At 33.2% G+C, this 15,205-nt stretch overlaps 1 protein-coding gene across 1 annotated transcript in view; it reads left to right on the forward strand.

Annotated features, from left to right (window-relative positions):
* Positions 1-544: 544 nt before the first annotated feature.
* The window catches only part of rraga (Ras-related GTP binding A), a 149,668-nt gene continuing 135,007 nt past the window's right edge, over positions 545-15,205 (forward strand). The window contains exons 1-2 of the mRNA NM_199714.2: positions 545-626; positions 3,254-3,307. The gene's annotated coding sequence lies outside the window, so the exon portion shown is untranslated. The remainder of the gene's footprint in view (positions 627-3,253; positions 3,308-15,205) is intronic.

A 15,205-nucleotide genomic window follows, 5' to 3' on the forward strand; every position in this document is an offset into this window, starting at 1 on the left:
AAAATCCAGCCAAAATCTTGTTTTTTTTTTTATTTTGTGAGCAAAAGAAAAACCAAAAACGGTCTGTTTTCTTTTTTTTTTTTATCCCATTTAAAACTGGAAAACAAATTGTGCGTGTTTTTTTTTTTTTTTTTGATCAAACGCATAAACAAACAAATGTACAGTTTTTGTTTTATTCATTATTTTGTTTTGGTTTTGTGCTTGTTTTAATTGTCCGTTTTCATATATATATATATATATATATATATATATATATATATATATATATATATATATATATATATATATATATATATATAAATAAAGCTGAATCAACAATAGGAGGAAAAATAATTATTTTAAAAATAGTACCCTTTGTTATAGCAACTGAGCCCAATGTGTTTTTATTCTGGTCCTGCTAAAACTGTTTTTTAAAAAAATAATAATAAAAATAAAAAACAGAGAGCGAGAGAGCGCCTGTTTATGGCTCCTCTACTTTCTTGTTCAGTAGATGGCAGTATGTAATCATGACCAGTTGAAAACGTCAAAAAAACAGAAAGAAGAAGATACAGCAGCAGCAGTTTGTCACGTGCTCGTCATAAACAATTCGCAAATTAGGAAACAAACGTCGTTGGGAGTTTAATCTGGTATGTGATGATGTTTTAACTTTACAATTGAAAGCGTGTTACTTTTTGTTTTTATTCCCACGTTGTGTTTAACAAAAAACGAATGTTATCTAGTTTACCGGAGTAAAGCAAATTATGGCATGTGAGATGTGAGAAAGTCATTAAGAGGAAGTGCTTAAAATTTGCAGGAAAAAATGAATAGGGATTCCCATTAGAAAACAGTATGCTGTATGCAATAACGTAATCCCAGAGGTTTAAACAAAATATAGTCTAGTATTTCGTAAAAAAATAAATTCTGAGTATTAATTTAGTTCCGTTTTCATAGAGAACTGAAATAGTACGAGCCTCCGAAATTTCTTTCCAGCTCATTTCATGTCGGCAAAAATGTTGTTAAGAAAACCTCTGTGTATTAAATTTTTACTATGATTTTGTTAAGCTCGTGGCTGATTTTGCCCTGTTGACTTGAAACGACATTTTTTATTGCAAAGCTATGACACTATACAATCATGCATTCATAACTGTTGGTGGTTTCTCTGTTGGCAAGAGATTTAGTGTTGAATATCAGTTGGCACCATAAACTTTAACTCCAAGTTAGATCATGTGCAAAATGTCTTCGGGTTTATGGAAATTTTTACAGAATTTGGCTAAACGTCTGATGAATATGGCACTCTTCTGGAAAAATTGGCATTTGATTAGTTTAAATTGATAGAAATTCCATGAGTCGAGTGTGCAGCAATGTTTAGCACCTGCCAGGAAACAGGTTTGAGGTAATTGTTTATATTATACTGTTGATAACAGTTTTAAGTGCGGAAAACAGATTTAAAATTAAGTAGTATGGTTCATGTGTTTATAAATGTTTTATCTAGATCCCATTCTATGCAGTACTAGTTATTATCTAGTAAAGTAATAGCAGTTTTATTTTGTGGTAATTTTATACTTGTAGCAATACATTAACTATACTACACAAAATAGCCTACCAAATACTGTCAGATTTTCACATCAGTTTACATAAAGTATCATACAGTGTTTGTTGTTTGTATTTATTACAGCATATCCTAAATAACTGATCTATAAAGTTTCTTTTTATATTTATTTTATGTCTATGTACAATCTATTTAGATAATGTTTACACAGTTAGGACTTTCCAATAAATCAAAAAGAAACCAAAACTAAAATTCATAATATATATTTAACTTAATTTTCACATGTTGGTCATTTATTTATTTTTTAATACTGTTAATACTTCTCCTTTAAAAACACATCACCGTGTGTAGACAAACTGAGTTCTTCAGTTTCCCTGACATTGCAGTGAGTGCATTGTTCATATGCATGTCAACCTGACAAAAAAAAAAAAAAAAGTCCCTCAAAAGTCCCCGTGGTCATTTTAATGTGTGCTTTCACTTTAGCAAATCAATTTGAACAAACGCAGATAATGTAATCAATCTTCAGGAGTCTGACAGATTTTTTTCAGACTTTGCTTGAACTTCAGCACAAAATAGATTGAATAATTGAAACATCAGGAATCAAACAAAAAATGTGAAAATAAATAAATTACATAAATTCAAATAATAACAATGTGCAGTAAAAAAAAAAGAAAACAAGAAAGAAATAACACGTTTAGCATTTTCCTATCGCAAACACAACCGTATTCTGGTAGTGTTTGTGTTGCATAGGCTTTTACAGGGTAAATTATTGTGATATCCCGATTGCAACAGAGAAATACTAGGAAATGTCTCTAGACTGATGGCATTTCATGCAGTTCAGCCTTAATTCAATTCATCTTTATTTCTGTACCACATTTACAATGTAGTTTTTGTCAAAGCAGCTTAACGTAGAAGATTCTAGCCTTTAACTTTAAAAAAAGTGTGCAAAATAACCTGTTTTGTCATCACTAGACATTACGCTACAGAATCATTCAAATACTAGCTGACGTTTACGCTGCAGATGTGAAGGAATGGCGGAATAAAGTATTTTGTCATACAAAAGGATTTTGAGACTCCTTTGATTTTCGTTTCTTTGTGATTTAGTCCCAAACTATGAAGGTAATTCAGTTGCAAAACTCGAGAGCTTGCAAATCTGAATGTGAGAATTTGTAATAATAATATTTCAATGTGTTGGCTGAAATGTATACTCGCAGCTCTGATGTGAACAGCTGAATCTCTCGATTTGCACACACACAGACAATAATCTACACACTTGTGTTTTAAATTTGAAGTTGCAGATGTGACAGACAGAGATGTGCACATCAAATTTGTTTGCATTTTTGCTGTACAACCAAAAGTCGGCAATCACAACCTCTCAGATTCATAAGTTCAACTACAAATGTCTCATGGCTCTGACTTTTGCTACTCATCTTGCGCGATCTTTGTAGCAGAACTCATTTGTGCACTTGTAGATGAAGAGGCGCAAGCAGTGCGGGGCAGGGCAAGAGTAAAGCTGTTTTATTAGCCGATGCCTGACCAATGAACAGTGCTTGCAGCATTGATTATTATTGACTATTATTAACTATTATTATAATTATTTTATTGTTTATTTATTCAAAAAAATTTTTTTACTAATTTCTGAAAAGATTTTTGTTTAATATCATAAATTTTTATGCTAGAGTCAAGTTGGCCTGTTAATGAGATGGGACGTTTTTTTTTTGTCAGCACACAGGACACAGGGCAGCTTGGACTACGTTGGAGGTGTCTAGCAATCAGTGGGTAAGTTGTTGTTTTGAAAAATTATCTATATGTTCAATGCTGTTAGCTAAGCTAAGGACTTTGCTAGGTGGTTCTGTAGTTTCTATAAAAAACAGTTAAATATAGTTATGTAAGAGCTGCTTTCAGTGCTGCTTTTGTTGACGATAGGTTCAAAAGGTACGTTAAGGTTAGGTTTTTATTTGGTAGCACCTGTGCTCCCAGCTTTAAATATTTCGGAGCACCAGAAAAAATATAGGAGCACCCACCAAAATGAATGAGCACCATTGCAAACTATATTTTAAGGGATTTATTGTATTTTAAAACGACATCAATTAGGACTAACAAAAAACAGAAAAAACTATCTAACTAATGCTGTGATGACTTAATATTTGTGCAAAAATCCAAAAATGTATGTCTAATAGTTATAGAACATTAATGATGATGAAAATGACAATAATACTAACAATGAATTACATTTTTCATCATCATGCTGCCTTGAATGTGCTTGAGTGCGAGTTATCTGCTGTATAAGTCTGTTATTTTATGAGCAATAAATTTATGGTTTGCATCAAGCACAAATGAAGCATTGCAGTAAGAAATGTTTATTTTGCACTATTGTTTTTATATGCATTTCAATAAAATAAATAATATTTCTGCTACAAAACAAATGAAAGATTAAAGTAAATCATTCAATGGAAGCTGCAAAACTCATCTGTAACTCAATAGCAAAATAGTATACATCTCAAGAAAGAACTGACAAAAGAAAGTAAGAAAAGTCCCACTTCTATCACTCTTTAAAAGTTTTGGTTTCAGTTTGTGTCATTTTTAAATGCTCAGTCTCGTTATGAGCTGATCTTCATTTTTCTGTATAAGTGGAAAAGCAGGCGAGTCAGCCGACCCAATATATGAGCAGGCAGAGCAGGATTCTCGCGATGACCACCAGCGCATTACCACTCTTTGTTATAAGCCGCAGTTTCAATGTAAACTTAGTAAAGGCGAGCTTCTTTGGCGATGATATGTACAGTAAAGGGGCGTTGCAAGGGTCAAAAGGGATAAGAGGCTTAGCCCCGACGTCCTCCCCCACATTTAATAATAAATAAAGGGTTTTTTGTGACTTGTAACACCAAAAATAAAACATTGATAAATTAACCCACTTTTCATTTACTAGTCTGTTATAAGCCATATCATACCTACTGAAGCCTCTCCCGATTTGCAATTTCTGTTTGTTTTTTTGAAAATGTAAATTTCTGCATGTCTTTAAATCTGAAAATATGATTTCATTCGTCTGAAAATATGATTTCATTCGTTGAGCAGAAATTCCATATATGCCACACAAAAGTAGTAGAACATTCCAGGAAATCCCTAATATGGATGAAGGCATCCAGCTATTGCAGTAGAAAATAAGATCTGAATACACAAAAAGGCTTTAACTGATCATTTTACTCGACTGTGACAATAAATGGTTTTTACAATTGAAGTCAGAATTATTAGCCCCCCTTTGAATTTTATTTTCTTTTTTGAATATTTCCCAAATGATGTTGAACAGAGCAAGGAAATTTTCACAGTATGTCTGATAATATTTTTCTTCTGAAGAAAGTCTATTTATTTTATTTTGGCTAGAATAAATGTTTAAAAAACATTTTAGGGTATAATTATTAGCCCCTTTAAGCTATATTTTTTCCTATAGTCTACAGAACATACCATTGTCATACAATGACTTGCCTAATTACCTACCCTGCCTTTAAATGTCACTTAAAGCTGTATAGAAGTGTCTTAAAAATGTCTAGTCAAATATTTTTTTACTGTCATCATGGCAAAGATAAAATAAATCAATTATTAGAGATGAGCTATTATGTTTAGAAATGTGTTGAAGAAATCTTCTCTATGCTAAACAGAAATTGGGGAAAAATTTACAGGGTGCTAATTTTGACTTCAACTGTATGTGTTCTTCCAGCCATTTTATGTATTTTCATAAGAAAGTTGATTTATAATCCCTTGTTAACTGACATAGCATGTTTCAGTAGAATGCAGCTATAAAAATAATAAACTAGATGCATGAACTCACTGTGATTTAACTATTACAGAAACTTTTAACTATTATATCTCGATAAATATGCCTAGATATTTATATCATATCTAGAAAGCTAGTACAATTTACATTTTTCAGACTAATATGCATGTATTTACGTTGTTATGATGCACATTTTATCGATTACAGTTATTTTATTTCACTAAAACTACACACATTTTATACTGTGGAAACAAATATTAGGCTTCATCAGTAGTTAGAACTATTCAGTTTTGCGAAAGAGTTGTATTATTAACTCATCAGCTTCAGCTCCTCAAAATAAGGAATGAATGAAGTGCAGTGGCTGGATTTTTTTAACACCATGTGACAACAGTGCCACTCCCACCTGCCGGTAGAAACAGGTACTGCTGAACAGCTGACGAGTGGAATGTTTTTGATGTATGTAGTAATTTTCAGTACTTGTATAACAAAATAAATGTTATACAACATATTTTTATTTAAGTGCAACACATTCCAAAAGATTAGGGGCTTTTGACAATACATCAGGGGCTTAAGCCCTCAAATCCCCCCATTGCAATGCCACTGGTACAGTATTAGATTTTAGCGGATATGTGCGCTGAACACGCAGTAATTGCAATGCATTGAGATTTGGGCACCACGGAAAACACTCGATTGATCAGTATTCACTACATGTAATTACTGCTCTCATCTGCGCCTCATCTTTAGGTGGGGTTTGCAAAACTTTTCACTCTTCAGCCGTTTGCATTTGCCACGGTTATTAAAGCTCTCTCTAGGGTTGTGACGATGAGGAAATATCCCCACCGTTTAATCGACATGTGACAACACCGGTAATACCGGTATCACCGTGGGAGTGGGCGTTTCTTCTTTTCCTCTTTTTTTCTGCTTCTAAATAGCTTATAAATGCATGCGTATAATACTTTCACTTTCAGTTTTCCGGGAGTTGCCAATTCGGCGTCAATTGTTTGAATGAACGAAAAGGAAACTACAAAAAAAAAATCACTATTATTAAACAACACATAACTTTTATTAACATAACGAATAAAACACAACAATGCTACAGGCTGAAAAAAACTGTGGAAGTTGGAACCATACAAATAACAACCACAAACGCCTATATTACATATTAACAGCTTAGTCCTTATGTGAACAATCCATTTATAAAATCTAAAAAAAAAATCTATAAAATACAATCTATAGGCTATTGAAGAATAAACCGAATGTGAAATATGATCCTTGCATGATTGAACACAACTAAACAAGCCGGCACTCATTTTATATATAAACTATAAATAAAAAAATAATATTGAAAATGTTAAGAAATGCAACATTATGTAAAAAAAATGTAAAGACTACAGGCTAAATAAAAGCGCCTAAGCTAAACATCACCGCACATGTGTCAGTTTACAGCTTCAAGTTCAGACAGCATATACACATCACACAATCTCGATAAACAACATGTAAATGTATAAATATTTCGATATTGTTATGGAATATTTATAACTATATGATCTTGCTTTTTGGTTATATCGATACCAGCTTTGATCTCTCTAACAAGCGGCAGTTACAGGCGCTGCATAGGGCGTCTCAAACTGTCAGTAACGGAATACACACAGCACTGGCAAGAGGTTTTATTTTTAGTTTTATTTGTTGCAGATTTGCGTGTTGTTCCTTTTTAAAAATACCTTTTATTTTTAAAATCTCTCAAGTTAATGTTGTCTATCGAGAAACATAATCTCCCTCAGATTGGAGTTCGGTGCGCAGTAAGATGGACCAACACCGCCCTGTTAACACACTGCATACGAATTACATGTTTTAAATGACAGCGAGACATGCTACATTTAGTTTTTATTGTAAAATATAGATTATAACCCAGTGCACAGTAAAATAATACTTTTTTAATGGTTTGCCTATTGACGACGTATAGGCTAACCGTTAAACTTAAATAGACTGAGCATATTTTTTATTAATATTAAAACACATTACAACAAACTAGACACCCTTTGATTTTTTTTTTTCGTTTAAGTATATTTTTATCAAACAAAAAATGCAATGATTAGTTTATTTTGGTTTTCATTTTATTAGAAATAATATAATTTAAAGGCTACACAACTCCTCCATGGCTCCAACTGCGATATCCTAGATAGACTTTCTGGCTCAAAGACATTTATGCCTGTTTATTTCAGCGCTGTATTTTGACAGATTTCGCAAAGGCTTCAGCTATTCTACCTGTCAGCTGGTACCAGCCTCAGTTTTGCGACTTGTCTTGTTAGGCGTCTGTGTCTGGATGACAGCGAGAGAGAGAGAGAGAGAGAGAGAGAGAGAGAGAGATGAGATGAGATGAGACCTCAGATTTGATGTGTGGCCGCACATCTCAGTTACTTTATTGCAATTTTTAATATTGGCTCATCTAAATTAACTTTTCATTTATTAAAAGCCGAAATATTGCCAGACAGAAGAAGTAACTTTCGGTTTTTAAAGAGCGTGCCCTGATAAAAGACGCGCGCACACACAGGTTAGCCTACAGTCTTGTCGGCCTATTCTTTATTGATTTTTTTAACATTAAACGCATAATAATCAATTGCAAAAAAGAACAGCTGAACTTCGGAAAAAGTGCTCACGGCTGTTGCCGCGATAATTGCTTTGTTTCTCTGCAGCTGGCTTATTAATGGCGCGGCATTGCTAAATCACTCTTGTTTTAATAAAAAAAAAGATAATTTATTATTAAACATTGTTAGATGATGGTCGCGTGATTTTTAAAATGAGAGTATGCGTTGCGTATTTATGGCTATTGATCTTATACCCGCGACCCACACATACTTGAACATCAAGTATAGGTGTGTTGAAAATGAGTGTATAAATTAGTTGTGTTTCCTCCAACTGCTGCCACCTTTGTCAGACAAAGTTTGCAGATTACCTCATTACCGTCTTCAGGTTCTCTTTTTGCATTTGGTTTGAAACCAAAATATAGCCAAACAGGCGCTTTTGCATTGCGTTTTGACATTTATCCGTCTGCCATTCTCTTTCTGTAAATTCGACTCCTCTCGTTCTCTTGATGTGATAAATGAAATATGACGCATTGTAGTTATGTTCAGATGATAATTATAGAGCATGCTCTCGTCTAAAGTAAGTTATTTAGAATTATGTTTCCCATTTAATTCAAGTAAATATTTAAATAAAAAAATGAATACTTAAAAAAAATGTGGGGACGGTGTCACGGTGAAAAAGTCATGTCACCGATGTTGCGTCTTAAAACCGGTATCACCGCCAACACCGTCTATCGTGGCAAGCCAAGCTCCCTCCCTGTCAACTAACAGCGGAATGCCTTAAGTGATTGACAGCTAATATGAACCAATACAGCGGCAGGGAAGATCGATTTATTTTTGGAGGCATGTACTAGATTTAACCCAGACGAAAGAAGTAAGCAGTTGTAACAGTATTTATAGTAAATAATAAGTTTTAAACCATACTGTAGTTAACTTATACTGTATAAAATGTAGTATTTACAGCTTTCTGTTAATAAATGCTAAGGTATTGTGGTATTAACTAAAATTTTAAAGCACGACGTGGAATACCACACGATGCTCAGCGTGGTCGCCTTGGCAAAGTGCATTAAAATCCTTTAACGCACGGCAAGCTGTCGATTATCCCGCTTTTTCCAAGGTCATTAGCCAAGGTAGGCGTAAGTGTAAAATAGAGCAAAATGCCTCGAGACAGGCACAAACTTACAAAAGACTGCTGAAATTGGAGCCTGGGCTTGCGCAGAAAGACTGCCTGAGGAGCTGCGGAATTGAGCTTTCAACCAAAAACTTGATGTAAAATCAACCACGCCCCTCAAACTTCTTACCTGACAGCCCGCATCGGCACTGTAACAAAGGCTCACTAATGTAAATATAAGCACTTACATTAAAAAACACTTAATAATATACGATTAAAAAACTATGCGATGTAAGCTGTTGTATTTGAATATGTTAGACTGCATATATTAATTATCTTTCACACACTAGTCTGAGTTAGACTAATATGAGCACAAAAAATATTTATAACTCTTATAATAGGGCTGTTGGTATTTGTTATCCTCACAGGGGTTCACTGTAAAAAATGTGACCTTAAATTCACAGTAAATTATTGTGAGGTAGTTCACAGTAATTTACTGTGGTTTTGTCACATTAAATTATTGTGAAAATACAACCATATATTGTAACTTTACCGTAGATAATAAAGTCCATTACTGTGATTTCACAGTATTATCTTGTAGAATTAACTATATTTTACAGTGAATTTGCAATATGATTACTGTGATTTAGCAGTAGGTTGTAGTTTAAATACCTGATTTAACTGTAAAGTTACAGTTATATCCCGGACTAGTGTAATTTAACAGTGTGGTGCTGTAAAATTTCAAAGCAAATTTAGGTCATACAAAAATGAAAATTTTGTCTTAATTTATTCACCCTCAGGTTGTTCCAGCTCTGTTAAAAAATTTTTTTTTTTGTTAAACGCAGGAATAAAAACATCAAATATTCCCCTTTGTGTCCAAACAACCTGAGAATGCATAAATGACGACAGAATCTTCATTTTTGGGTGATCTGAGAAAAAGATCTCTAAACTCTAAAATCAAAATAAAAACAAACACACATACATTTTACAGATTTATTTAACAGTTTAATGACATCTGTGTAAACATTTCAGAAAACTATTAAAAGTTGAAACCTCAACTGAAAAATACTCTAAGAACATATTAATAAAAAAAATCTGACATCATATGAAGCATACATATAAAAAGCAGTTCTTCAGAGTACGCTCTCTCTCATATATATATATATATATATATATATATATATATATATATATTATATATATATATTATATATATATATATATATATATATATATATATATATATATATATATATATATATATATATATATATATATATATATATATATATATATATATATATATATATATATATATATATATATATATATATATATATATATATATATACACAGAGAGAGAGAGAGAGAGAGAGAGAGAGAGAGAGAAAACTGCTTGCAAAAATAGGCAGCTGTCTATTTAAGGTCAATCATTTACCTGATAATTGTACACACTTGCTGGTTGATGTGTCTTCTCTGCTTCTTTGACTTCGTCTGTCTTCCGTCTCCAAACTGGTGCCCAAAAAGCACCTATAAGCAAAAGGGTAGATAAACAGTTAGCTTCATACAACACTACTGCGACACTACAGAGCAAAATTACTGTTAGCTCAGTTTGAACATGCTGACAATACTGTAGCTCAGTCAAACTGCAATCATTTAAACAAAAACATCTAAAAAACATTTACATCACAAACACACAATCAAGAACAGTCTAATGCTGGGGTCAAACTTATTGAAACGTGAACACGTGCATCGCAGCACTTGCTCTTCAATACTAGCAGGATGTTTCTTGCATCAAGCAAATTTTTCATGATTTGAATATTTGGAAAAAAAATTCGCAAAAAAAAAAAAATTTGATTCAAGGGATACAGCACTTGTGTTGTATTGACTTCAATCAAGTTTTTTTTTTTTTTACAAATATTTTTCCACATGTTTTTAATTTCACTTAATTTGTGCTGCCCAGTAACAATTCCCCACTATTTATGCATTTGCAATGACTTGTATGTAATCCACTCACCTGAATAGGTAACTGCACATATGGTATAAGAGCCCCATCCTTTTAAAGACAGCTTCCTCTCTGGTCTCCAGCACAGACACACAAATTGAGTCTGCAACTCACCCCTTTATTACAAGGGAAGAATGGGGAGTCATGACTTGTGCTCCCATACATTCCTTGTTTAACCCCCCAAAACAAGCCCTCAGGTACAATATTAAATGTAGACATTACCTTAAATTCCAGAGTGCAAAAGGCAACTTCAACATACTTCAGTTTCAGACCAGATCCAAAGTCAATTGTAAAATCCAGGTGAGGTCCCATGACCACTTGACCCTCTAAGGAATAAGACTAACGGGGAAAAAAGACTAAATTAGGGGTGTTTGCGAATAATTTAATTTTTTTGTACAAATAAAGTTGACATTCCATGCACCACCTAATGAAAACCAAGCAAACAGACACACATGCCCAGTAAAATTGCTAATAAAAACAAAGACTATAGTTTAAAAAAAATCTTTATTTAATATTTACTACTACTGGAGGTACTGGTGAAGCTTATGGAAAAAGAAAAAGAGTGTGTACATGAAAGTGCTCACAACAAATCTGTGAACAACTTGACATTTAAAAATCTAATCAAAATAAGGAAGACTCCAACATTACGAGGTGTGCTTGGTAGCATCAGTGGCTGTGGCTGCAAAAAATGATAATTTATGAATATATAAAGGTTTAGATTGTGGTAATGACTTTAGGTTATATTTGTGTACTCAGTAGGCTATACTCACCTCACACTTCAGCTATACAGTAACACTCAGGACTCTCAGGTAACGTTACACCTGAAGACCAAAAAATAAAATGTACAGTTAGTGACAATATACAATAAGTTTCCATTAGTAAATGTTAGCAAAGCATTAATGTTATGAGAGAAATAGACAGTTATTATGTACTTTGTTAGTGTTAGTTTAAAAAATATAACTGAATTGTATTATCAGCTCCATTTATTAAAACAGTTAAGACTTGTTTCATAATGAGTTTAGTTTATTTAACTAACTTACATTGAACAAAACTAACGTTAACATTAGCCATAATGATGGTCATAATGAGTAACGTTAACATACCAGAGCTTACCTAACCTTTATAGTCACTTCACTTTGTACTGAAATAAAGAATGCAGTTAACGCGAAGTTAATTAAAGAAAATTACCTTTCTTTTTTTCATTAACTAGCGTTATGCTATTTAATACCTCAGAAAACACTACAATCACCGTCTGGCGTCGGTTAATTTCTTGTTTAAAAATAGGCGCTCAGACCCTTTGTTAACTAATGATAACGTTACTAACATAGGACCTACAACTAAAGTAAATGACATGTACTCTACAGAAATGTATATACAACAATCATTTAACGGACAAAAGTCACATTTTAACACTTACCGCAAATGAATCTATTGAATGAAGAGACGACAGTTCAAACGCAGACGATGCCTGTGGTGGTTGATGGTGCTTGTTTGCAGTCGAATTGGCTCCTTTAAGCAAACAGTAAAGAGTCGAATTCGCCTGAAACCGATTCCTTGTATATTATTGTAGTACGCAAACATATAATTCATTAATATTCCGTCATACTGCTCGGTTACATGCAATTTTTACACTAGTTGTAGACGAATTGCATGTTGATGAGTATCAGTTTATGAACACGTCTGATAAAATAACTGAATCTGATTCAATGTCACGCGAGTCCTGAACCGAAGCAGTGCAAAGGTGATATTGATTACAATATAGTAAGTTTTTTTTTTTTTTGCCATTTATAATATTACAAATATCTAGGGGTGTAACGATACACTCAGCTCACGATACAATGTGTATCACGATATAATGTTCACGATTCGATATGTATCACGATATTTGGAATAAAAATTGAAAATTAAACTGAAATGCAAATTTTATTTAAAAAAAAATTAATTACCAAGTAAACTATTTTTTATGTATTTCTTTTGTTTCAACTTGTTAAACTGAACCTTCTTTAAGAAAATAAATTAAACAGGACTGTCTCTGGAAAATAAAACAATTTAAAAACTTCTTATAAAATATTATTGAAATTATTCAATTAAATTGAATTTAACAGTAAGAGCTAAGGCTTTGCTTGGTCACTTGCGTTTTTTTGTGTGTGCAATCTACATTTCCAGGTAATCAGCAGTTCTATAAAATAATCCTGAACTGATGTGTATCTGTCTGAGAGTTTTTTTTGGATGGCTGTCTTCATGTTGGGCATGATGAGTGACAGGGTGGCCGTCTTTTCATTACACAGGACAGTCGTGGCTCTTTTCAGCAGTTTAGGCAGGTTTACTATTTCTTCCGCATTGCTGATGTCGGCGCTATCAAGTATATCATGTTGACGTGCATTTTTTGTGTACCTTGGTACTCAAAAGAGTTCATGCTCGTCGTAATCATAACTCTAAAATGCGATATGATTATTTAAATAATGTGCACGCTTTCGATTTTATTTCCACTGCTGTTCATACTTCCCACGCGGCTTCTGAACGATTACTCTGTTCCACAAACTGAATGTTGTTTAGTACTTTATTACCTGTTAGACACAACCTGCAGGTTCTGTTCACTGAAGCAGACGCGCGCGCGTCTATCATAGTCCGCCCTCTGTAGTAGCAGCTCACGGTCAGCTCACGTCATGTGTGATTTTGCGGCCGCCAATAAATCATTATATGAAGACAGAATGATATTTTAGGGTGAATTGTACCTTATAAATACAGTATGTGACTCTTTCAACACCATTAGGAGGTATCCATGTCGTTGTGCAAAGTATGTAAATCTATGGAACAAAATCAATGCCTAAAGTCTTGAATTAAAAAGCTTGTTGAATATCACAAACTGAAAAAAATAATACACCGTATTAACAAGTTCTTGCATTTCAATGACTTGAATTCCAGGGTTTGTATTTTTAGGTCCTGAAATTTAACATATCTGTTTATTTAAGCTGTGAATATTTCAACGAAAAATATTTCAAACACGTTTTCATACTTAAAAATTCAATAATTCATATTCAATTTTCAGATTTCACTTACAAAATTTTCAATACCCTTTAAAAAATACGATGTATAATATTCAAAAGGTCATTTTCAGTTCATTTTATTTCAGTTCAAATATTCGCTTCCATAAATTCAGTGGATCAAATTCGACTGATAAAATTCAACATTACATCCGGGAACTGCAGGAGAAGCAATAGATTGCAGATTGAAGATCGCCAGCTGCTCTAGCTTTCACCAGCAGGTGGAGATGGAATAATGTAAGATTTTTAACCCATTAAACAAGCGAGAAAAAGGCTAATAAAGGCAAAAAAGTAGCATTCAATTTTAATATCAATGCCTTGGACATTATAAATAATAAAAAGTATGAGTAAAATGAGTACATGAGGTTTTAGTCATCTATATTTGCCCTTATGTAACGAAAGCCAGCTGGTGATCGCGTAAAGCTCACCCCTCGGATCCAGCCAGGGACAGACGTTGTTCTGCAATCTTATCGGAGCTTGTCTCCCATGCTGGCTCGTTACCTGCTCGGACCGGTGCGGTTACTTGCACATAAACCGTCTTTTGATGAATATGATGTTACACATTGTCTATCTTTATTGACTCTTTCTTCCATAGACGCGAAGTATTATATTGACAGCTAAAGAATATAAACGTAAGAGAAACAGGAGAGGAAATATTATAATAATAATACAAAATAGATAAACATTGACAGGGCTAAGAACAATTACGAACAAAGATTTTCAAAACCAGAGAGATTTTATGAGAATGTCACAAAACAGTTTACTCTCCAGTAGATGGCGATTAAAGCTCAGTAATACCCCATGAGGATGAACATTGAGCTGCTTTGCAGGAACCCCTCAACCACGCATGTCAAACCACGCATTATAAACATTAATCTTATGAAACTAGCTCAAGTGACAACTATTTAAAGTTTAAACCAGTTTAAATAAGTTTATATGTTTAATAACTGCAAAAAAAGATCAACATTGCTAATCATAAAGTACAAACGGTCGCTGAAAAGTTATAAATAACGGTTTTCTCATTTAATAAAAACAAATTAAAGTCAGTTATTACTGCCTATTATCAAACCACAGTCGACTCATTTTATTACTTATCATTGGCTGCGACATTGCCACTTTTGCGTTATTACCTTTTTCTCGCCTATAGGCTACATAACAATAAAACA

This window comes from Danio rerio, chromosome 14 (assembly GCF_052040795.2).
Source record: "Danio rerio strain M-AB ecotype USA chromosome 14, GRCz13ab, whole genome shotgun sequence".
In the NCBI taxonomy this organism is placed as follows: Eukaryota; Metazoa; Chordata; class Actinopteri; order Cypriniformes; family Danionidae; genus Danio; species Danio rerio.